The following is a 23,870-nucleotide window of genomic DNA, read 5'->3' on the forward strand; positions in this document are numbered from 1 at the left end:
TGCCCTAATTGTACTTTGGGTAGGAATTCTATGTGGTAAATGTCAATCTTGTCAATTCACTCTATCATCTGAGTTCTTGTGTGAGTCTGTTGGGTGGATTCCCTATATGATAGGTACTCTTGTATGAACCATTTCTCCAGCAAAAAATGCATCTCCAAATGGTTCATTTTTAAGCTTCATGTAACATTTTAAGCTACATGTGTATATATATGCTTTATATGTGAAGTAGATAATTTCAAGAATCTTTATTTCTCACACACTAATTTGGTGGTAATGTTGAGAGATTATGCAAACAGTTTCATCCAACACAGATCCAAATGGAAAAAAAAAATAAAGAGGAAAAACACTATAGAAAATCCTGGCAAGGATTTTATAGGTGGCAGGTGCCTGGTAGCCATCTCTCTAGGCTAGTATGTACGTCTGGATGTGATACAAGTTCTGCCTTCCTAAAAAAGGTTTGGAACTTTTTTGCTAGCAAGGGATGCAAGACAAGATCTTGGTTTCTTAGTTTAGACAAGCTTCCCGTTCAGTAGTTGGAGCCGTGCTGAGAAGCTGGTGTGAGAGTGTGCATGTGTGCAGGAGGGTGAAGGGCCGGGAAGTGGGCAGGAACTGGGGGACCCACAGAAGAGATGACAATGGGAGGATTCACGGGATTTGCCAGGCTGAGCCTCAGCTGGCAGAGCCCCCAGAGGTCAGACGAGGGGCAGCTGCTTCATTGGATTTAGAACAATAAAAAGGCTATGCTCTCTTGATAATTACTTGCCTAAAGAAAAAAAAAGGGCTAAATCCTGGCTCACCAGAAATAGCACAGTAAGTCCCCTACATACGAACGAGTTCCATTCTGAGAGCACGTTCCGAAGTCCAGTTTGTTCATAAGTCCAACAAAGTTAGCCTAGGTACCTAACTAACACAATCGTCTATATAGGTTTATAATACTTTTCACACACATAAGACGTACATAAAAACAAACAAACACAAAAAACAAAGAAAACATTTTTAACCTTACAGTGCAGTACCTTAAAAAGTACAGTAGTCCGGTACAACAGCTGGCATCCAGGGGCTGGCATCGAGTGAACAAGCAAGAAGAGTTATTGATTGGAGGAGGGAGAGGAGGTGGGAGATGGTAGAGCTGCAGGATCTCCAGCAATAGGAGACGGAGGGCAAGCTGCAATTTCACTCACGCCTGATGTTGATGGCACAGGTTCTGGTTCTTTGCTGGATTCAATTCTATCTACCCTCTAGAAAAGACAATCCAGTAATGTCTGGGTAGTAGCTCTTTTTTTCTCGTCATAGACGACACGGGAACACTGAATTGCATTCTGAACAGCTGCTGCAACCTTCGTGTACTGTTCTACGTTTGGGTCCTGTGCCTCAAAAACTAACAGTGCCTCCTCAAATAAAGAAAATCCCCTTGCCATTTCCTGCGACGTGAATCTCTTTGGTTCTTCAGTTACTTCTTCTTCCTCTCATCTCTCTTGGCGCTACTTAGCAGTATGTATCTCCTAGTTCTCTCCAGGATATCAAATAAAAGGTAAAGAAAGAGAAAAGTCCATCCAGGTTTTCTTTAGCTTGAATTTTTTTTCTGCCAATTGCAACTGTCCCCAACGGGCTTTTCTTTAGTAACTACTGGGCCAAATACGGGGTCCTGGAAATGTGTGAGGAGAAGGTTGGCAAATGGCCCTGGGGATCTGTGTTGATTGTCCCCTCAGAGGTAGCAAAGAGCATGTCCCTACCCCCTGAATATCTCACTGCCAAACTCCCCTTGGTGCCTGTAGGATAGAAATATGCCTGCTCTGTAGGGCGTGGGCACCAACCTCTAGCCTTTGTTCCCATTTTCCTCTCCATTGTGGGTTTTAAGTTGCTCCTGTTATAATGTTTGGCCCTAATACCGTATATTCTGATCACACTGAACTTGCAATATCCTTTGTACATTCATTCGACAAGCTATTATTAGGCTCCTACTATACTCTCCAGGAATTCATAATGTAATTTGAGTAAACAGGCAGAGGAGATATAAAATATTGGTAGAGCTTAAAAATCATGAGTTATTTGGCCAATACGTGATCCTTCACAGATGAATCGACTGCTATAATCTGGTGAAAATATTGATTTTTGAAGATTTACAGGGCATCACTGAATTCATGTAAATAAGTAGGTTGGTTCTCAAATTATTTGTAGTCCAAATGGATTTATTAGCCCCTTAAACATACTTAATAAATGGCTGCCAGTGGGTGAATTATCCACCTTGAAGTTTTTTTCTCCTAATAATATATTTATTGTAGGTTAATGCCCATGGTAAGAAGATAAGGCATTATCTTTGGGAAAAAGAAAATGTATTAATATTTTCCACTCAGTGACTTATCAAGAAAGCCTACCCCAATGCCCTGCTCTTCTTTCATGTATGACACAGACTACAAAAGAGAATTAAGGATGGACTTTGGAGGCACCCAGCTCAGTTACTAGTAATTAAAGCCTAAACTCAGTACCTTGCAGTGAGTCAGTTTCCCCTTCTGTGACATGGGGGGGGGCATTATGGTTTCCATCAGCTTTGAATCCCTTTGAAATTCTCAGTTGAGAAGTACTGTTAGTACAAAGTGCCCACCCAAAGAAAACAAAACAAAGCAAAAATAAAAACTAAGAAGACAAACCCCTTGAGTTCATGTCCCTACCACCAGAAGTAAAGTTTGATTTTTTGAGGTGATAGTGTCATCGCTAAAGTACCCAAACAATCTCACTTCATTAAAATTAACTCATTTGCACAGTCCCACTCTGTAAGCAACCAGAAGACACAAGTGAGTCGGTCGTGTGCACCTGTTGAGCCAAAGCCTCGGGCAGACACCAGACAGGGTCACTTGGGCAGAGACCAGCAGGTCACAGGTCCTTGTGGCCACGTGTTTGGGCCTGAGCACTCTGGGCTCTGCTCAGAAGAGAGACTCATCTCCCTTGCTGCTCTTTCTTTAAAGCAGAATGACAGTGCGAGTGACCTGGTGGGCAGTGGATTAACACTGGGGCTTGCATCAGGCTGTCTGAGCCCAGATGCCACCTGTTTGGTGGGATGCTGAGAAATGCCACAGACCCCAGCCTGGAGACATGGAAGACCCAGGGCCTGATGGAAACTGATCTGGGTGCAGCTCTTCCCCTGCTGGACCTGGAGACCTAGGAAACTGGGCCTTGAGCTCCAGGTCATTTCCAAGCAAACTGGAGTGAGCCCTGCTCCACAGAGATGCATACCATTTTGAGAGATTCTTGTCTTATCAGACTTTGACACTACTGATTGCTTAACTGATTTTTTAAAGTTTTGATTCTAAAAAAATTTGGTAGTCATTTACATTCAATCTAAATGTCTAACCCTTCATGACTTTAAAGGAGGAGACTTTTTACATTGTAAAAATACATCATGTGAAAATAAAATTTCAAACAGTGTAGATAGGTAACAGATAAAAATATTAAGTCAAAGAAGTTGACATCAAAGGGATGGATATTTACATTCTTGTAAGTCTCAAATCGTGGATTAGTTAATTAAATGGATAAATGTTTGTGGAGCACATCCGCCCCTGGGCTATATATTGGTGATGCTAAGATAAGTAAACATCCTTCCGGCTCAGGAGGAGCTGCCTTATGTGTGTGAGCTGGGAAAAAGCAACAGGCAAATAGATGATTTGCAGTCCAACAAGATAAGCTCTGTATCAAGGGAGCCACAGGATAGAAGGTGACCAGGGGCACAGGAAGGCAGCTCAGGCAAAGTCATCCAGAGGAAGTTAACTGAACCAAGTCTGAAGGTCATTCCTAGGTAGTTGATTTTATTACTGTGAATAAATTATTTTATTCATGATCTTTTCCAAGGTGTTATAGACATCATATATGAAGAACTGGTTTTATATATTCTAGAATATTATAATGGTTCCAGTTTTTTTTCAGTTGACCATCTTGAGTAGCCTAAGGAGAAAACTGTCATCTGTAAAAATGATAATTAGTGTTCTTTCCAGTACCCTTTTATATAGTATTTGCATATATATATCTATCAATATATATCTCTCTCTATATATAACTCTGATAGAGTTATCCTTCCTTTTTATTTATCTGATTTTAATGGGAATGCTTCTAGGTTAGCATATCCCCAAAATGTGTCTATTAAAGATAGTGCAAAAGAAACTTAATATGGGTGTTGTGAAAAAGAGTATTCCATGATCCCATAAAAGTGATGGAAACACTAGGTTTAAGAATTAAACTCAGTCCTAAGATTTGTCAGAGCCATTGATATGCCAATTAGGAGTTTAAAGGTAAATTCCAAAAGGTGAACTGGTCTGAGAGCTTCACAATTGATTTGACCTCAGGACACATGTATTAAAATCTACATTATGAAACTGAGTTATTTGTAGTGAGGTGGATGGACCTAGAGTCTGTCATACAGAGTGAAGTAAGTCAGAAAGAGAAAAACAAATACCATATGCTAACACATATATATGGAATCTAAAAAAACAAAAAATGGTCATGAAGAACCTAGGGGCAAGATGGGAATAAAGATGCAGACATAGAGAATGGACTTGAGGACATGGGGAGGGGGAAGGGTAAGCTGGGACGAAGTGAGAGAGGGGCATGGACATATATACACTACCAAATGTAAAACAGATAGCTAGTGGGAAGCAGCCGCATAGCACAGGGAGATCAGCTTGGTGCTTTGTGACCACCTAGAGGGGTGGGATAGGGAGGGTGGGAGGGAGACGCCAGAGGGAGGAGATATGGGGATATATGTATATGTATAGCTGATTCACTTTGTTATAAAGCAGAAACTAACACAACATTGTAAAGCAATTATACTCCAATAAAGATGTTAAAAAAAAAAAAACAAAAAAAACCCCAAACAAAAGCAAAAACAAAACAAAACAAAAACTAAAGATAACAAGTGTTGATGAGGATGTGGAGGAAAGGTAACCCTTGTACATTGTTGTTGGTGGGAATGTGAAATGGTGCAGCCACTATGGAAAACAGTATGGAAGTCCCTAAAAAAATTAAAATAAAAGTACCATATGATTCAGCAAAAAAAAAAAAAAAAAAAAAACTACATTATGTGTTCTTTTCTTCTATGTGATATATCAGGATCATCTTCCTGTGTGGTTATTCACCTATATCTGTTTTCTAGTCAAATACAAGAAAGTTTAATTTATTTAACTCCCTTGTATGTCTACTAGTTTTCACTTTACATGTTTTCTGGGGCAGATTCATGTTTGTGAGACCAAAATTTTATACCATTTTAGGAGTCATATTTCAAAAGTATGAACATGAAGTTGTTAGCACCTCTGTATGTTTTCTACTGTCACACCTTTGATTTAGATGTTGTCTTTAATAAACACAAACATGACCCTCTATCTTCCTCTTAATGTCTTTGCTCTATTTGATGATAAAATTGATCACCCTGCTTTTTTTTTTAACTGAATAGCTTTACTTTGTTGGGTTTTCTTCGTAAGCTTTTCTTGTATTTAGTCAGAAAAACATGAAAACTCAGAGGCTTTGCTTTATAAAAAGTACTTTCAACTACTTCTGTAAAGGTTTCAGATAGCCCACCAATTGAGAGCTAACTCAAAAACAAAAGATTTTCATCGTTGCCATAGCATTTTTAGAAGTAATCGTTAGAATAATAGTAGCTAACTAACACTGAGGACTTACTGTGTGCCAAGCCTTGGAGCTAAGCGATTCACATGGACTATCTTTTTTTAAAACAAAAACCAGATACTATCACAACAGGTTTTATTAATAGTCACACTTTACAGATGAGGAAACTGAGGCGGGAAATACTGAAGAGCTTTGAGTGTGGAGTCAGCTTGGCATCTGAACGCATGGCCAGTCTGGCCTCCTCATGGGATCCTTACTCCTGCAAGGCCCACGCAGAAGAAATCCACAGACCGTAAATGTGATAACAAAACGGAGTATATTGTGTCAAATTGGGGGCATTTTAATACAATGGACAAATTGCACATCAAGAACTGTTAGCATGATGCCATGTTATTCTAACCTGTGAATGACCTGTCAGTGCCCAGGCAGGGTGAGGGCTCAGGGCCTAACTGTACATCCGCTCATGCCCTTGGCATTGACTCCACAGGATAAGGAGACCACACTCTCCACCCTCCAATCCCCCTCCTGCCAGGCGCTGAGATGCGCAGGCAGGTGCCTGAAATTATTGGTGGCGTTTCATGGAGAGGGGGAGTCGGGAAACACGCAGTTGGGTGGCGGCCTGAGGCCCACGAATGCGGGGTAGAGGGAGCGCCAGCTAGGGACAGGTGACAGGTGAGCGGCTGGGGACCCGCAGCCGGCTCTGCTTTCGGGGGGGCCCCGCCGCGGCCATTGCTGAGTAGGGGCTCTTGTGAGTTACCCAGGGCGAGGTTTGACAGACTCAGCGGACACGGAAAATAAAAGGCTGCGGGTGCTCCGAGGCTGCTGGGTGGCGGCGTGGAAGAGCCGGCGTCTGCATCTTCCTAGAGGGCTGTCCACCTTCTGGGAATCCAGCCCCTAAGCGCTTCGAGAATGAGCAGCGTTTACGGTAAACCCGTCTCCCCCCCCCCCGCCTTCCCCCTCCCCGGGCACGGCTCACCCCACTCCCGCTCCGCCCACGGAAAGGTGGCTCTGGCGGCGACAGTACCCCGAGGCCATTCCTACCGGGGCTGTAGCATCTTGCCCCTGTGACCCCAGGGCCCCTAAGTCTCCTTTCAAGAGCTTAAGCTCCTCTGGCCTCTGCAGAGTGAGTACTTGCCGACTGCCGGGCAGAGCTGTCGGCCACCTCCTGTCGGGGGACATCAAGAGGGCTCCCCTGTCTGCTCGGGCTGGCTTTCAGCGTTCCCCCATCCCCCGCGCCCCGGGCGGGGTGCCCTCCCCGGAAAGGGAAGGATTGATGGCGAGGGGCGTGGCGCACGCCGCTCCCGAAATGAATGGAGGCTTTGAGACAAAGTTCAGCTCTCCACTTGGCCTATTATCTTTTCAAGTCTGATGAATGCACCCACAAGCAGACGATTTCCCTGGACGTCTGCAAATACTTTGGGGTCTTCCTGGCCCCTCTGCGTACACCGAGATGAACTCCGAAGGCCTCTCTTTCATTAAGTGTCTCCGAGCCAGCGCGCCCCTCGAAGCCAAGATTGGCAACGCCAACCATCAGACAACTCTGTCTGGAGCCACCGTTTGAAAGTATCCCCAAGGCTATTGTATTCAACCTTTACTTAAAGATCGTTTCTACGAGGCATCCAATTTCTGCCGCTCCCCTGGGCTGCGGTTTTAAGACAGGCTTCACAGTATTTACTGTTTATAGTTCTGAGCTGACAGCTATTTAAGGGCAAGAGATTTCGGCTGCCACCACCCTTCACAGCTTTTGCCACCAACGCATTTACCAGACAGAACAAGCTGGAACTTTGTGAAACCGAAGAAACAAGTTTAAAACAGGTTTAATACGCTAGAGGAGAAAGAGTTTAGATTTTAGAGTTATTTTCCTGCTGATATTTGCTGTGTCCTCTGTCACACTGGAATATGGGGGGTTGTTACTTACCAGTGGCATCTCTGTGGCCTACAGTTATAATTATTTATTCATCAGACATCTGGGGTGGTCAGTTCTGCTGGGGTCACTCACATACTTGGTGACTTGGGTGACTGATCTCTGCTCCCCACACCTCAGCCTCCAGGCGGCTAACCTGGGCGTGTTGTCCGAGTGAAGGCCAAGTGCAGCAGAATCCCTCATAGCCTCTTGAGGACTAAGCTCAGAACTGGCCCATTGTCAAGTCCAATAAACTCTGTTAGCCAAAGGAAGTCTCAAGGTCAGCCCGATTTTAAGACATTGAGAAATAAACTCTAAGAAGACCCGTAAAGTCACAAGACACAGTGGATGGATACAGGGAGAACTGAAGTATTGGTATTATCAGTGTAACCTACCACAGGTCTGTCTGTGCCTGTCTTCTCTTTCCTTGGAGTTCTTTAATTGTGCCTTATTCACCTTTTGATCTGCCAGTTCCTAGGACTGCACTTGCACGTAGACCATGCTTGGTAAGTAACCTTGTATTGGTTTGAGTAGGACTGTACCTTGAATCAGCTCTGATACTCCAATGGCATTTGATACTTTTTCTCATCACAACCACGTCTGTACTCGAGATGCCTGCTTGCCCTCCACCCACACCTACTTTGGCATTTTCTCTTTTCATTTTCCTGTGATGTGTCTAGGTCTGGATTCTTTGTGTTTATCTACTCAGAGTCCAATACAGGTTTTCATGTATTTTCTCATTTTGAGAAAATATTTAACCGTTTTCTCTTTGACTATTTCTCCTCCACCATTCTTTCTATTCTCTCCTTCTGGAATGCTTATGGGATAGAGGCCAAACTTTTCTCATTATGGCCTTTGTATTCCTTCTCTTATCATCTTCCTTTTTCTTTCTTTTTCCTCTGTCTTAAGCTATGTCTAGTTTGGTTTTTGTTATTAGTATCAGTATTATTATTAATTGTTATTTCTCTCTTCTGCTGTGTCCAGTAATTGATTTAACAAAGTACTTCATAGAACTGGCTGCATCTTAGAAGCACCAGGCAGATGACAAAATATATCAATGCCTGGCCCTGCCTCCAGAGTTTTTGGTTTAATTGGTGTGGGTAAGGGCATGAACATCAATATTTTTAAAGCTTGAAGGTGATTATGATGTATAACCAGAACTAAGAACTGTTGATGAAAATGTTTTTTGGATTCTTTTCTCAGTGACCATATTTTTTCATGTCCAGCATTTCTACTTCTTTTTCTTTTAATGCACTGGATCTTATTTCATAATCCCTGTTCTTGTTTTGCAGATGCCAGTTTTTTTTTCCTTAGAAAATTTTAAACATTCATAATTTGAGTCTCTTTTATCTTGTTCCGTTATCTGTAACTCCTAAAACGTAAATTCCCACAGTGGCTGCATCTGGCAACTGTCTATCATGATATTAAACTTTCTCACAAGCTTTGGAATTTTTGACTGTGAGTTCATCTTGCATCTTGTGCCTTGGGATATGGGCACCTCCTAAAAGGCTGTTTGCTTATGCCTGATCCTGTGGATTTCACTGGCTCCAAGTCAATTGTTATGTAAGTGTATCTTCTCAGGGTTTATACTGCCCAGACATATAGCTCAAATTCAGGGTTCGTATCTAGTCACACAAAGGCTTAGTGTTCTGAGCTCAAGCCAGTGACACATCTTGTACTCATTACATAGTGCAGGAGGCTAATTTCTAGTCTAGAGGATAATGATTTCTGGGTTTTTATTTCTAAACTTACCATATCTTCCTGGATTCCAGTTCACATAGGGAGCCCAGTTCTGGCTCCTTGGCTGATGGGCACCCCTACATCCAATTCCTGGGCATTTTTTATACCAAAGAACCTTAATGCCACAAGTGAACACATAACAGGGACACTTACCAGCTGTGTGACCTCATGCAAGTTGCATAACTGCTTTGAGCCTCAGTTTGCACTTCTGTAAATTGAAGGTCTATATATCTCAAGGGGTTGAGAGAATTACTTAAGACAAGGAACGTAAGGTATTTTCCAGAGAATTGAAATGAGTGAGTGATCAGTAAGTGGTTTATAAAACATTCTGCTTAACAAAGCCTTTTACTTTCTCAAATTGTTAAATATAACGCTGTTTTTTCAAAAATACATTCTCTGTGCCCTCTATTTCTGCATCTGCATGTACTATTTTTCTTCTCATCCATCTGGGTGTGAACCCAATTCCGTCACCAATTTCACAAAATTCTCCTCATGCTAAATATTTTGTGACATTGTTAATAATTATTCACCTCTTCTATTCCTCCTCCTTTCTCTCTTTTTCCTTCATCTTTAGAGGAAACAGAAAGTCCCTCCTATCTTGATGTGCATGTAAGTTCTAGCCACACAAAGATCGCTTGGAATATCACCTTCTATTAGCAAGTGTGTGTGTGTGTGTGTGTGTGTTTTAGACAAATACAATTTTTTTTAAGAGGTATATGGTGACATATCTTAATAGTATTTTCTGAGCATGTTCAATTTATCTACTTGTTTCCTACCACGTCTATATTCCCATATATCGTACTATCTCTATAATAGATTGTTCATGACCCTCTGCCCGTGGATCCCTACTGACCAAGAAAGAACTGCAAGCCGTTCATCATGTGGCCACAGCTGGAAGGGCAGGATTCATGGCTGATGGCTCTAAACTTTCCCCCTGAGTGTTCAGATCAGCATCTTAGGGAGCCTGAACAGTAGACTCTAGAAGACAGTTGGGGAACAAGTAATAAACAGAGAGGAAGCCATGATGTAGCAGAAGTCATAAGATACAGAAGCCCTGAGGGGACTGGAAACCTGCTGGTCAGCTCATGTGGACAGAGCAGCAGGTCATACTAGAAAGGGAGGGCATGGAGCAACCATAATTGAAAACTATCACAAGGACAATCAGAGAGTCAGTTTGCTGGAGCTGGGTGACTCCTTAGTGATGTTCTGCTTCTCTAGAAGGCCTGAGTTCCACCTGCAGTTGCCTGTCTTACTCTGTGACACCTTGCTCTGCATCTGTTGGATTTATTTATCTTCTACTTTAATTCCCCTACATTCTGCCACGAGAATCTCTCTCTCTCTCCTTTGCAAAAATAAAAGACCCAGTTAAGGCAGGAATAGCACAGCTACTGAGATGTAGAAATCCAGAGAAGTCTGTCCATGCCTAGTGATTCTGGTTTATCTAAATGGAGGGTCTCTCTCTCTCTCTCACTCTCACTCTCCCTCTCCTTCTTCCCTTAGAAGCAGACTCTTTCCCCTTTTTAGGCATTTCTTCTTTGGACAGATATGATCAAATCAGGGATGTTCCCTTAACCGGGAAAAACGGCTCCAATCACTTGCTGGAATTTTATTCTACGATTATACAGGCTTGAGGGAGAGAGCGTGAATTCTGACAAAGCAGAGCAAACACTCTTCCCTTTGCACTTGTCTCAGAGCCTGGACGCTCAGACTGTCACTTCTGCTCCAGGACGGGGCCTCACTGTCTCAGTCACACTGGTGGAGAATAAATGTTCTCTACGCTCCCAACCCCCAAACACACACATATGCCCTCAGGTACATGAATGCAGGTTCTGAGCCTCTTCATTGCAGACAAATGATGTTCTCATGCCGTGATCTTCAACTCTGATGTCCTCCTTGCTGGTCCTTGCTGGTTCTTGCTGTTGTATCTTCTTCTAAAGCTGCTACTCCAGAGCTGTGTAGCTCTGTCCAGGTCCTGCCCCCCTTACCCCCAGCCCTACTGCTATTCTGTGACTTCAGGGTGTGTTTCCCTGGGATTTGCTGCTAACTTACTATTTCTGAGAATGCAGATACCTTTTATTGTTCCTGGGCCCATACAGTACAATTATGCCCCAGAGGTGACTGGACTTCACCAGAGAGTCATGACTCCTTCAAACAAATAACTAAGCTCATTACTTTTACGTAGTCACCCAATTCCATGCAATGTTACATGCTACTGGGACTTCCAAGGAATGTCCTGTATCCACCTTCAACTCTCTGAGACCTGAGTCTAAGGCCCCTTGAGCAGCACCGTCTGAGGAATTCCATCCCCCCTGGATGCATGGAGTGGGGTACAGGCCCGATCAGATAAGGCTCAGTTTGCCAAGTAGCTGAAGTCCTTGGGACCCTTCTTTGCAAACTTTTGCTTTAGCTCTTCCTGAGGCCTGGGGCCCATCTAGATGAACCTCAGGTACCTGATGATGACCTTCCTCTGCTCTTTTCTCTGAAGGGCTGGTATAGTTAGTCCTATCAGGACTGTTTACTCATGATCTTGTCTCAAGATGCCACACAGAGATGGATTTCACATAAATCCATAAGTACAACTCTACTTCATAAAATATATCAATCATGAGTTTCTTTATAAAATGTTTTTTTGTGTAACAACAAAAAAAGAAGGCATGTAAAGGGAAAAAAAAAATCAAGATTAAAATGGATCCGATGTGGCTATAAAAGTTTTTGTACTGCCACAGGAAAATCAGCGCTCTTCTCTCTCACACTCTAATTATTACCTTCCATTTTACTATAGAGACTAAATTATTGTTGTCACACCACATGACATGAAATTATCATTGGAAGCTAGCCAACTAGGCAGAAGCTGGCGTCTGGTTGAAACGCCAAGTGAGTAAATATTCCAAGCTTCAGGAAAAGCACAGGCAAATGTGAAACGCAGTGAACTTGAGTTCAGGAATGTTTATTTTGACTTATGGTCTGTACAGGATGGAGATTCCATATATGGGTCCTTCTCACTGTCTGAGCGCTGCCAGCTAAAAGGCAGACCTCAGTAACCTGTCAGCCTACAGACAACCTTTGAGGAGGGGGAGAGTGAATAGGGGATACTTTAGAAACTTTTTTTTTTAATGGATCCATTCAGTTTTATTCTTAGGTTCTAAGTTTAAGTGTCTAGAGTTTCTTTTTTACTTTTTTTTTTATTAAAGTATAGTTGATTTACAATGTTGTATTAATTTCTGCTGTACAGGAAAGTGATTCAATTTTATATATATACACACACACGCACACACACATTCTTTTTTTAATATTCTTTTCCTTTATGGTTTTTCATAGGATATTGAATATAGTTCTCTATGCTATACAGTGGGACCTTGTTGTTAATCCATTCTGTATATAAAAGCTTACATCTGCTAACCCCAATGTCCCACTCCATCTTCCCCCAACCCCTCCCCCTTGGCAACCACCTGTCTGTTCTCTATGTCCGTGATTCTGTCTCTGTTTCACAGATAGATTCATTTGTGTCATATTTTGGATTCCACATATAAGTGCTATTGTATGGTATTTGTCTTTCTCTTTCTGACTTTGCTTAGTATGATAATCTCTAGTTGCATCCATGTTGCTGCAAATGGCATTATTTCATTTTTTATTATGGCTGAGTAATATTCTGTTGTATATATGTACCACATCTTCTTTAGGAACTCTTAATGTTAATTACTCCTTCAAAAATAAACAATGACAATGGCCTTTTAGACCTGCTTTCATGTCCAGACTTCAAACACATTTTATTTACTAACTAGAGCCCCAGTCATGTAGCTGATTACTCCTCAGTTTTCAGGTTCCGGTTGAGATGTCCCTTCCTCCAGGAAGCCTTCCCTGACAATCTCAGTCTGAGTTGCTTTCTCAAACCTCTGCCTATTTGCTCTCTTAGCCCAATGCATTTTCCTCTGCATTTGAGCTATCATAGCCCACTTAAAATTATGCCATTCAGACCAGACTGCAAGCAGCTTGATGTTAGAGACCATGACTTCATTGTTCTTGGCACTGGGTGGGTATATTCTGTTCAATTCCATGGAGAAAGGGGTTGAATATCATGGAATGTCTGTCATGAGTATAAATTTATCATTAGGTTCAGAACACACAGCACTTGGAGAGGACTTTGGTGGGGAGAGTAGAGTCGGGGTGGAGAGAGAGAAGTGACTGTTACAGAATACCCAGCTGTTCCAGGCAGCTTGCAAGATACTTTACACATCTTGTCTAATTTTTCTTTACAGCAAGTCTTATAGAGATCATCTAATCCAGCTTTTCACAGATGAGAAACTGGAGAGAAACATTCCCAGTGGTGACATGAAATGCCCCTAATTATCTACGGACATATGTATATTTTCACACCCTGCTGAATCACACCCATGGCTTTTGTGGCTTCATTTTCTGGTGTATCCTTTATGTATTAGTTGCTCACAGAGTTTATCTTATCCCTCAAAATCCAGTCCAAACATTTCCTCCATTGTAAATCTTCCTATGAGAAGCCTTCCTACTCCATCGCCTATCCTTTCAATCAGAATTAAGGATTGCCTCCTTTGAATCTCTTTTGAACCAGAATTTCTATCAGACGCATGTATATGGTTGTTCGATGCAGGGGTTTTGCACTCAAACTCCTTGAGGTTAAACCTTCCTCCCCCATGCATTAGCCCTATGACCTTGGACAAGTTACTTAACCTCCCTGGCTTTGTTTACTCACTTATTCTATCAGTCAGGGTTCAACCAGAGAAGCAGGGCCAGTAGGAGATGTATATTAAGAGATTTATTGCAAGGAATTTGTTTATGCGATTGCGAGGGCTGAGTGTGAAATCCATTAAGGCAAGGCCATCAGGAAGGGCAGGCTAGAACACTGGGGCAGCAGATAAAGTTGTTGCCCAAAGTTATCATTTCTTCTTCATCAGGGAAGCCTCAGCTTTGCTGTCAAGGTCTTTCAACTGATTGAATCAGGTCCACCCAGATTATCTAGAATAATCTCTTAAAGTCTACTGATAACGGGCTTTAATTTTATCTACAAAATATCACTGTGGCAACCCACAGAGTAGTGTTTGATTGGATACCTGGGGGACTATAGCTTAACAAAGTTGACACATCAAAAGGCCATCACACTAATAAGGTGAGGGGGTGGGGTGGCAGTAACAATAGAACCTACCTCATAAGGCCATTATAGAGAGTAAATGGGTTTATCCATATCATGCATTTAGAATAGTATTTGGTAAGTGACAAATCTTCAATAAATGTTGACTCTTAATATAGCGTTTGTTATATTATACTGTATTATAATTATTTTACATGTCTGCTTTCCCTCCTAGACTTTGAAGTCTCTTATTCATGTATGGACCCAAAGCTTTGTAGACAGCCTGACCTACAGCATGGATTGGTTAAGTTTTTTTGAATGAATAATTAATTTTATTTCAATTTTGAAATGGCTTGCAGACAACCTAGAAGAATGCCATATGAAGGATCCATTGATGAAGACTACTCTTCCGGGCTTCCCTGGTGGTGCAGTGGTTGAGAATCTGCCTGCCAATGCAGGGGACACGGGTTCGAGCCCTGGTCTGGGAAGATCCCACATGCCGCGGAGCAGCTAGGCCCGTGAGCCACAACTACTGAGCCTGCGCGTCTGGAGCCTGTGCTCCGCAACGGGAGAGGCCACGATAGTGAGAGGCCCGCGCACCGCGATGAAGAGTGGCCCCCGCTCGCCGCAACTGGAGAAAGCCCTCGCACAGAAACGAAGACCCAACACAGCCAAAAATAAATAAATAAATAAATAAAAAATTTTAAAAAAAGGAATTCCTTTAAAAAAAAAAAGTAAAATAAATATCCTTCTAAAAAAAACAAAGACTACTCTTCCATCGCACTGGAGGGCTAAGGGGCTATAATATTTGAGGTTATTTTCCAAAGAAGGAAAGGGAAGGATTGTAGCTACCAACTGAGTTCCACAGCTTTTTTTTTTTTTTTAATTCATTTCTAATGGTATCACAGAGCATGTTATAATTTGTCAGTAGGCCAGAAAGCAGAAGGTCCACCAAATGGTCTCGGGATTTGAAAAATATATGAAGCCTCAGAAGAGGTCCTTTGATTTTCTGCAGAGTCACTGGGTAAAGATTATGAAAGTATATAAGTAAACAATGTTTTGCTTTCTTTTACGTTCCATAGAGAAAGTCCTCTCACATATATGTTATATGACAGTGAAAGAATTTCTATTCAACAGAGATTCAAATAATGACTAAGATCTAAGTTCACATACCTCTAAAATAAGAAAACTAAGGTAAAATCCATAGAGGTGTCCAAATCTTGCGGAGTAGCTTTTCCTGCACCCCCTCTGCCCACATCTTGGAGGTAGATTTGTTTTACATAGTGTAACCTAATATGATAGGAGGCTGAAACCCATCAGTAATCTCTTCTTTTCTGTGGCAAGGATGTTGCAATATCTAAGATCCAAAGAGTACAGTTGCAGGAGAGGGATTCACATTAACTTTCCATTTTTTACTTTCTTTGTATTTTTTTTATCTGTAAAAGTTACTTAGACCTAGCACTGCTGTGTGGATATCAGCCTTAAGCACAGTTGCAAAGAAAGCTCACTGGGGTGGCTTTAGAATGATCCTATTTGGAAGGCTAAGTGTAAGCAGTGTTGAACATTTAAGAAATAAGGATCAAGTTCAGGTTCTGGTAAAGAATTTGTGTGCTTACTTGAGCTAAAAGATCAGATAAAAGCGTCTAGTTAACTTTTCTTTTTATTATCCAGGGGTTTGCAGCCGTTCAGATACCACTCATATACTCTACCCAAATTTAGGAATGAGTTGTCACTAAAGGATTGAAAGTACACATACCAACTGTATTTATCCAATTCATGTTTAAGCTCCATTCTTCACAAAAACCTTTGCATATTATATAGCCATAGATAACCAAACACATAAAGTAAGTGTGTTACAATTTCTGATTCCCTCTGTCAAATTGCTTTTAACCAAAACATTTTCAAGGTGGCCAGGTTCATATTAAAACTTGTTTGAAAAAGAGTGTTCACGAAGAATATACATTTTGGTACTAATTAGATGAACATTCATTTACTCACTTACCTGCTAGACATTTATCCAGTGCCTGCCAGGTGCCGGGAATGTGATAGGCATCAGTAATATAAAGATAAAACAGAAATTCCAGTCTAGTAGACAAGCCACTCAAATAGTGTTAGGGAAAGGACAGGGTGCCAGGGGAGAAGATTAGAGGGGTGCCCAGACTCTATATATTATAGAAAGCTTCCTGGAAGAAATCACATCCACACTGAGACTTGAACGAATTCAACAGGTGAAGGGCATTACACATGTAATGGCGTATCTGCGGGGGAAAGGCAAGTTCAAACTGTTGCAGACAAAGAGAACAGAATAGATGGGGGCTTGGTGGCCAGGAGAAGCATGGCACATTCCTGTTGTGCTGTATTTAGTACAGTTAAAATATAGAGTGTTTCTGGCATGCTTGTTGTTAACAGGATTGGGCGGGACCATGACCAGCAAGAAGACTAGAGAAGTAGAAATCCAACAAAGGAGGGCAGTAAGTAGATGGATTCAAGAGATCTCTAAGAGTCATATTTCAGAATTTCATTGAAGAGAGGATTCCAGTGGTAAGGCAAAGGATGACTCAATGCTGGCATTCAGAGTTCTGCTGTGAGTAAGTGGGTAAAAGGTGGTACCATTTACCTAAAAAAATGATCCTAGGAGGAGGTCAGGTCTTCAGGAGGAGATGACATCATTGTGTTGGATTTTTGAGTTTGAAGTGCCAGTGGGATAACAAGTGGAAAGGCCTAGTGGACAATTAACATCTGTGGCTCTGACTCTCAGATGCCCGCACTAGGGAAATAGATTTGTGATTCATTATCACATAGACTAGGGTTTCTCGACCTTGGCACTATTGACATTTGGGACCATATAGTTATTTGCTGTGGGGCCTGTGGTGTGCACTGTGGGATGTTCAGCAACACCCCTTACCTCTACCCACCAGATGCGAGCCGCACATCACCCAAGCTGTTACAACGTAATATGTTTCCAGACATTGCCAAATGTCCCCTGGGGACAGATTGCCCCAGCTGAGAACCACTGACAGAGTTGGTACCTAATCCATGAACATGGATGAGTATAGAAAGTGAGAGGATAAGAGTCCTCAGGATAGAACACTGAAAGCCACCAATTTAGGAACCAAAAAGGGAAAGAAAATCCCCTAAGAGAGACTGAAAAGGATTGGTCAGTGAAGTAGGGAAAAAATATAGAAGCCAAGGGAAAAAATGTTTCAGTAAGAAAAATATGATTCCTAAGGGTAAATGTGGCTAAGTGTTTAATCCAAATGAAGCCTAGAAAGCAGCTCTGCTTAGTAGCAAGGATGTCATTGATGATCTTAGTGAAGATAATTTTAGCAGCATTGGGTAATGGGGTGAGAAGTAATGAATTTATATTTTGTTGTTGTATTATTTTATCTGGCCAGACATGGCAGCCCAGGCAAGAGAATATAGACAGTTAAAAGGGTCTTGGCTTGGGGTTTTGAAAGAGGGTTCAAGGAATGGTTCAGCGGCAAATGGAAGTTGATGATATTGGCAAGAAAGTGATCAAAGTGGGGAACCGTGAAATGTAAACTGGATAGTGAAAGCAATGAATACAAGAGAGAACTGATGGGTACAGATAAAGTAGAGAGTCTGGATTCAAGGTCTCTATGAGTATAAGGAGTAGGTAAAATGAGAATTACTGAGGGGAAAACTTGGAAGTGTGTATCAGTAGAAGAGTCATCAACCAAACTGGGCCTTGGTTTCTTTATCAGTAAGTTCAGCGGGTTAACCTAGATGCCCCCAATATCTTTGCAGCTTTTATTGTTTTAGATTAATAAGAATCTTTCTGATTCTTAGGTGATAGAAATATGACTCTAGGAAATTAAAGATACATGTATATATAACTTGGTGTCTAGAAAGCTTATCAATATAAAAATTTTCTGAGATAGGGTTCTGATTTGGGGCCATCCTGATTTTTGATGCTATAAGTTAAGGTATTTTATTCCCAACAATTAGGTCTAACCAATGCTGATAGATTCTTTAATTTATAATGAGGAAACCCTAGATATATGAGATAGTTTCTGATGGTTCAATGACTTTACTTTGGAGAGGAGCATAAGTTCTTAAGAAATACAAAGGTATGGAACCTTGGTTTTTGTGGGCTTTCTTTCCTAGACTGTTTTTTTGTGTGATTTCCCTCTCTCCCCTATAATCTTTTCTGATAGGTTAGCAACAATAAAAGCTTAAATGGTGTATCTTATAGGAAAATGAGAAGGTTATAAAACAAGGTCAGAAAATATGGGGGACATACACCTCTGTTTTTTCTTCTGACACTCTAGGCAGACATCACTAATTGATTTGAGCATGCTTTCCTCCAGAATGTAGACATGTGCTTATGGCCATAATTCTTACCTCTGGCTGAACATCAGAATCATTTGCAGAGATTAAAAAAAATATCAGGCTTCATCCTAGATTTACTCAATCAGCCCTTCAGTGATTCTGATGTACTCTGCCTAAGACTGATTTTCTATGCATGGCTCCAGGCAGACAGATTGGAGTTGGCACTTGAGATGAAAGATACATTATCTCAGCTGGAGAATAACTGCAAACTCTCACCCTCCTCCCTCTTCCCTGTATCTCCACTTTACAAGGTGGAGATGCATTTCACTTCAGAAAGTTGCCAATTCTGAATTAGAGTAAGACTTAGTCCATAAATGAGCTAAAGAAAGACTGGAAGTAATTCTCACCAAACCTGCCTCCATCTAGTTGTTATCTTTAAGGGTAACAGCATTAACAAGCTCATGGGATAATTATTCCATTGAGAGTTGATCATTAACTCATTCAGTACAAAAACATTTATTAAGAGCTCATATACTCTAAAGATGGCATACATTTCAGATGTAAGCAGAAAAGATGATAAAACCATGTATTGAAGCAATTAATTAGCTCCAGTGCTCTTATATTTGTACTTTCCCAACAAGCCAAAAAACTGTAAAATCAAAATCCAGTCATTAGACTTTCTCTAAACAAGGGTCACATGAAAAGCAAGAGCAAAAAGTATGACAGAGTCAGATCATCTGAAGCTGTGTTCCAAGAAGACTTTCCTGAGAGAGGTGGGATCAAGATGGTGGAGTAAGAAGACCCTGAGCTCACTTCCACCTTCAGACACATCAAAACTACAACCACATATACAACAACTCTCTCTGAGAATGACCTGAAGACTAGGAGAACAGCTTTTCTACTATTAAGGATATAAAGAAAACATCATACCAAGATAGGTAAGAGGGGAAGAGGAGCAATCAGGTGACTCAAAAAAGAAGGGGGTATCACAAACTTGAAGGTCCTCCCTAAGAAGCAAGAGGTTTGAGTCCCCCATTGGGCTTCCCAATCCTGGTGACTGGCACTGGGAAGACAAGCCCCCTTAACTGGTTTTGAAAGCCAGTGAGGCTCACCACCTGGAGAACCAGAAGGCTATAGGAAACCCAGACTACACTCTTAAAGGACTTGTGTACAAACTTACTTGCTCTGAGACCCAGTGTGGAGATAGCAGACTGAAAAGAGCCTTGCACTCTAGCTGGCCTGCACACCCCAAAACCTGCATCCAGCTCCAGCTCCAACAGCCCCCACCAAGGCAGTGGCCCCCAGCATGCCCCAGGAGAAACCCTGGTCTGCACCATGCTCCAGCTCTAGGTCCCCTCATTAAGTTTATAGGCCTGGTTCACCACAGGAAAAGCCCCAACCTGCACTCACTTCTGCTCCAGCCCTCCTGCCAAAGCCACTGGGCATACACAGTCTGCATAGAGATGCACCCACTCAAGGACACAAATTCAAGCTCTTTCCCATAATTCATAAAGACAAACAAAGAAAGTCAAACAAAATGAGAAGACAGAAGAATATGTTCCAAACAAAAGAACAGGATAAAACCCTAGGGGGAAAAAAAGCCCTAATGAAATGGAGATAAATAATTTACCTGATAAAGCATTTAAAGAAATGGTCATAGAAGTGCTCATCAAACTCAGGTGAAGAGTAGAAGAACACAGTGAGAACTTCAACAAAAAATTAGAGATTATAAAAAAGAACCAATTAGATTTGACGAATACAATAACTGAAATAAAAAATACATTAGAGGGAATCAAAAGCAGATTAGGTGATACAGAAGAATGCATAAGTGACTTAGAAGACAAATATTGGAAATCACCCTATTAGAAGAGCAAAAAGAAAAAAGAACTTTAAAAAATGAGGATAGATTAAGGGATCTCTGAGATAATATCAAGTATAATAACATTACCATTATTATTGGGGTCCCAGAAGGAGAAGAGGGAGAGAAAGGAGCAGAAAATGTATTTGATGAAACAATGGCTAACAACTCCCCTGACCTGGGGAAGGAAACAGGTCCAGGAACCACAGAGAGTCCCAAACAGGATGAACCCAAAGAGATCTACACCAAGACATATATAATTTAAATGGCAAAAATAAGAGAGAGAATTTTGAAGTCAGCAAGAGAAAAACAGTCATATACAAGGGAACCCCTATGAGGCTATCAGTGGAAACTTTGCAGAACAGAAGATATTCTTTTAAAATGCTGCAAGAAAAAAACTATAACCAAGGATACTCTACCTGGCAAGGTTATCATTCATAATTGAAGGAGAGATAAAGAGTTTCCCAGACAAGCAAAAACTAAAAGAGTTTATCACCAATAAACCAGCCTTGCAAGAAATATTAAAGGGACTTCTTTAAGTGGAAAAGACCACAACTGGAAATATGAAACTTATGACAGGAAAAATCTCATTGGTAAAGGCAAATATACAGTAAAGGTAGTAGATCAACCACCTATAACTCTAGTAGAAATTTTAAATAACAAAGGTTGGAAAATTATCTATATCCACAATAAGAAGTTAAGGGATACACAAAAAGATGTAAGGTATGACATCAAAAACATAAAACGTGATGGGGGAGTAAAAAATGTAGAATGGGTTTGAACTTAAATGACTATCAGTTTAAAACAAATAGATAGATAAATAGGTAGATAGATAGGTAGGTAGATAGATAGTTAGATATGAATGTCATGATAACCACAAACCAAAAACCTACAATAGACACACAAAAAACAAAGAGAAAGGAGGGCAAGCATAATTCTAAAGAAAATCATCAAACCATAAGGGAAGAGACCAAAAGAAGAAGAAAAGAACAGAGAAGAACTACAAAACAACCAGAAAACAAACAAACATCAATGGACTAAATACTCCCGTCAAAAGATAAAGGGTGGCTGAATAAATTAAAAAAAAAAAAACCTATCTATATGTTGCCTACAAGAGATTCACTCCAGATCTAAAGACACAAATTGGAGAGGAAGAAGTAAAACTGTCTCTATTTGCAGGTGACATGATACTATATATAGGAAACCCTAAGAACTCCACACACACACACAAATACACACACAAACCTGTAAGAAATAACAAATGAATTCAGTAAAGTTGCAGGATACAGAATTAAAATACAGAAATCTGTTGCATTCTATACACTAATAATGAGCTATCAGAAAGAGAAATCAAGAAAACAATCCCATTTACAATTGAATTCAAAAGAAAAAATACCTAGGAATAAATTTAACCAAGAAGGTGAAAGACCTGTATTCTGAAAACTATACGACATTGATGAAAGAAATTGAAGACCACACAAATAAATGGACAGATTAGGAGAATTAATATTGTTAAAATGACCATACTACCCAAAACAATCTTGAGATTCAGTGTAATCCCTATCAAAATACTCATGGCACTTTTCATAGAAATAGGACAAATAATCCTAAAATTTGCATGGAAAAAAAAGATCCCGAATAGTCAAAGCAATCTTGAGAAAGAAGAACAAAGCTGGAGGTATCATGCACCCTGACTTCAAACTATACTACAAAGCTATAGTAATCAAAAGAGTATGGTACTGGCACAAAGGAAGACATAGATCAATGGAACAGAATAGACAGCCCAGAGATAAACACAAGCACATATGGTCAATTAATCTATGACAGAGGAGGCAAGAATATAAATGAAGTTGGCAAAAATGTACAGTTACATTCAAAAGAATCAAACTGGACTACTTTTTCACACCATACACAAAAATAAGCTCAAAATTGATTAAAAACTTAAATGTAAGACCTGAAACCATAAAGACCCTCTAGAAGAAAACATATGCAGTGCACTCTTTAAGATCAATCCTAACAATATTTTTTTGGACCTATCTCCTCAGGCAAGGGGAATAAAAGCAAAAATAAATAAATGGAGCCATATTAAACTAAAAAGCTTTGCACATCTAAGGAAACCATCAAAACAAAGAGGAGAAATAAGAAAAAAAAAAGAAAAAGAAAGAAAAGCCAACTTACTGAATGAGAGAAGGTATTTGCAAATAATATGTCCGAATTGGGGTTAATATCCAAAATCAAAATATATAAAGAACACATACAACTCAATGGCAAAAACCAAATGATCCAATTAAAAAATGGGTAGAGGACCTGAATAGGCATTTTTCCAAAGAAGACATACAGATAACCACCAGGCACATGGAAAGATGCTCAACATCACTGATCATCAGGGAATGCAAATGAAAACCACAGTGAGATACCACCTCGTACCTGTCAGGATGGCTATAATCAAAAAGCCAAGAAGTAAATGTTGGAGAGGATGTGGAGAAAAGGGAACCCTCGTTCACTGCTGGTGGGAATGTAAATTGGTAAAGTCACTATGGAAAACAATATCAAGGTTCCTCAAAAAATTAAAAATAGTACTACCATATGATCCAGAGAGTCTACTTCTTGGTATTTATCCAAAGAAAATGAAAATGCTAATTAGAATATATATCTGCGCCCCAGTGTTCATAGCAGCATTATTTACGACAGCCAAGATATGGAAGCAACCCAAGTGTCCATTGACAGATGAATGGATAAAGAACATGTGATATATATATATATATATATATATATATATATATATATAATACATACAATGGAATACTACTCATTAAAGGAATGAAATCTTGCCTTTTGCAACAACATGGATGGACCTGGACGGTATTATGCTAAGTGAAATAAGTCAGAGAGAGAAAGGCAAATACTGTATGTTTTTACTTATATGTGGAATCTGAAAACCAAAACAAATGAACAAATATAACAAAACAGAAAGACCCATGGATACAGAGGACAAACCAGTGATTGCCAAGGGTGGGGGTTTGGGGGTAGGGAGGTAAGTGAATTAGGTGAAGGGGATTAAAAGGTGCAAACTACCAGTTATAAAATAAATAATTGCAGGTATATGATGTACAGCACAGGGAATATAGTCAATAATATTATAATACCTTTGTATGGTGTGCAATCTATAAAAATACTGAATCATTATGTTGTACACTATGCTTCAATAAAAAATAATAATAATAAAATGACTTTCCCAACAATTCCATGTCCTTGATTCTAACAGCCCTAGGAGAAGTCAGGGTAGGGTCATGTAAGTCCTTCAGTCTCCTTGGTTCATCTTCCTCTGTGGCATCTGGTTGCTTAGGATATTCGAATTTCCAGTGCTT

The sequence above is a fragment of the Balaenoptera musculus genome, chromosome 9 (genome assembly GCF_009873245.2).
Source record: "Balaenoptera musculus isolate JJ_BM4_2016_0621 chromosome 9, mBalMus1.pri.v3, whole genome shotgun sequence".
In the NCBI taxonomy this organism is placed as follows: domain Eukaryota; kingdom Metazoa; phylum Chordata; class Mammalia; order Artiodactyla; family Balaenopteridae; genus Balaenoptera; species Balaenoptera musculus.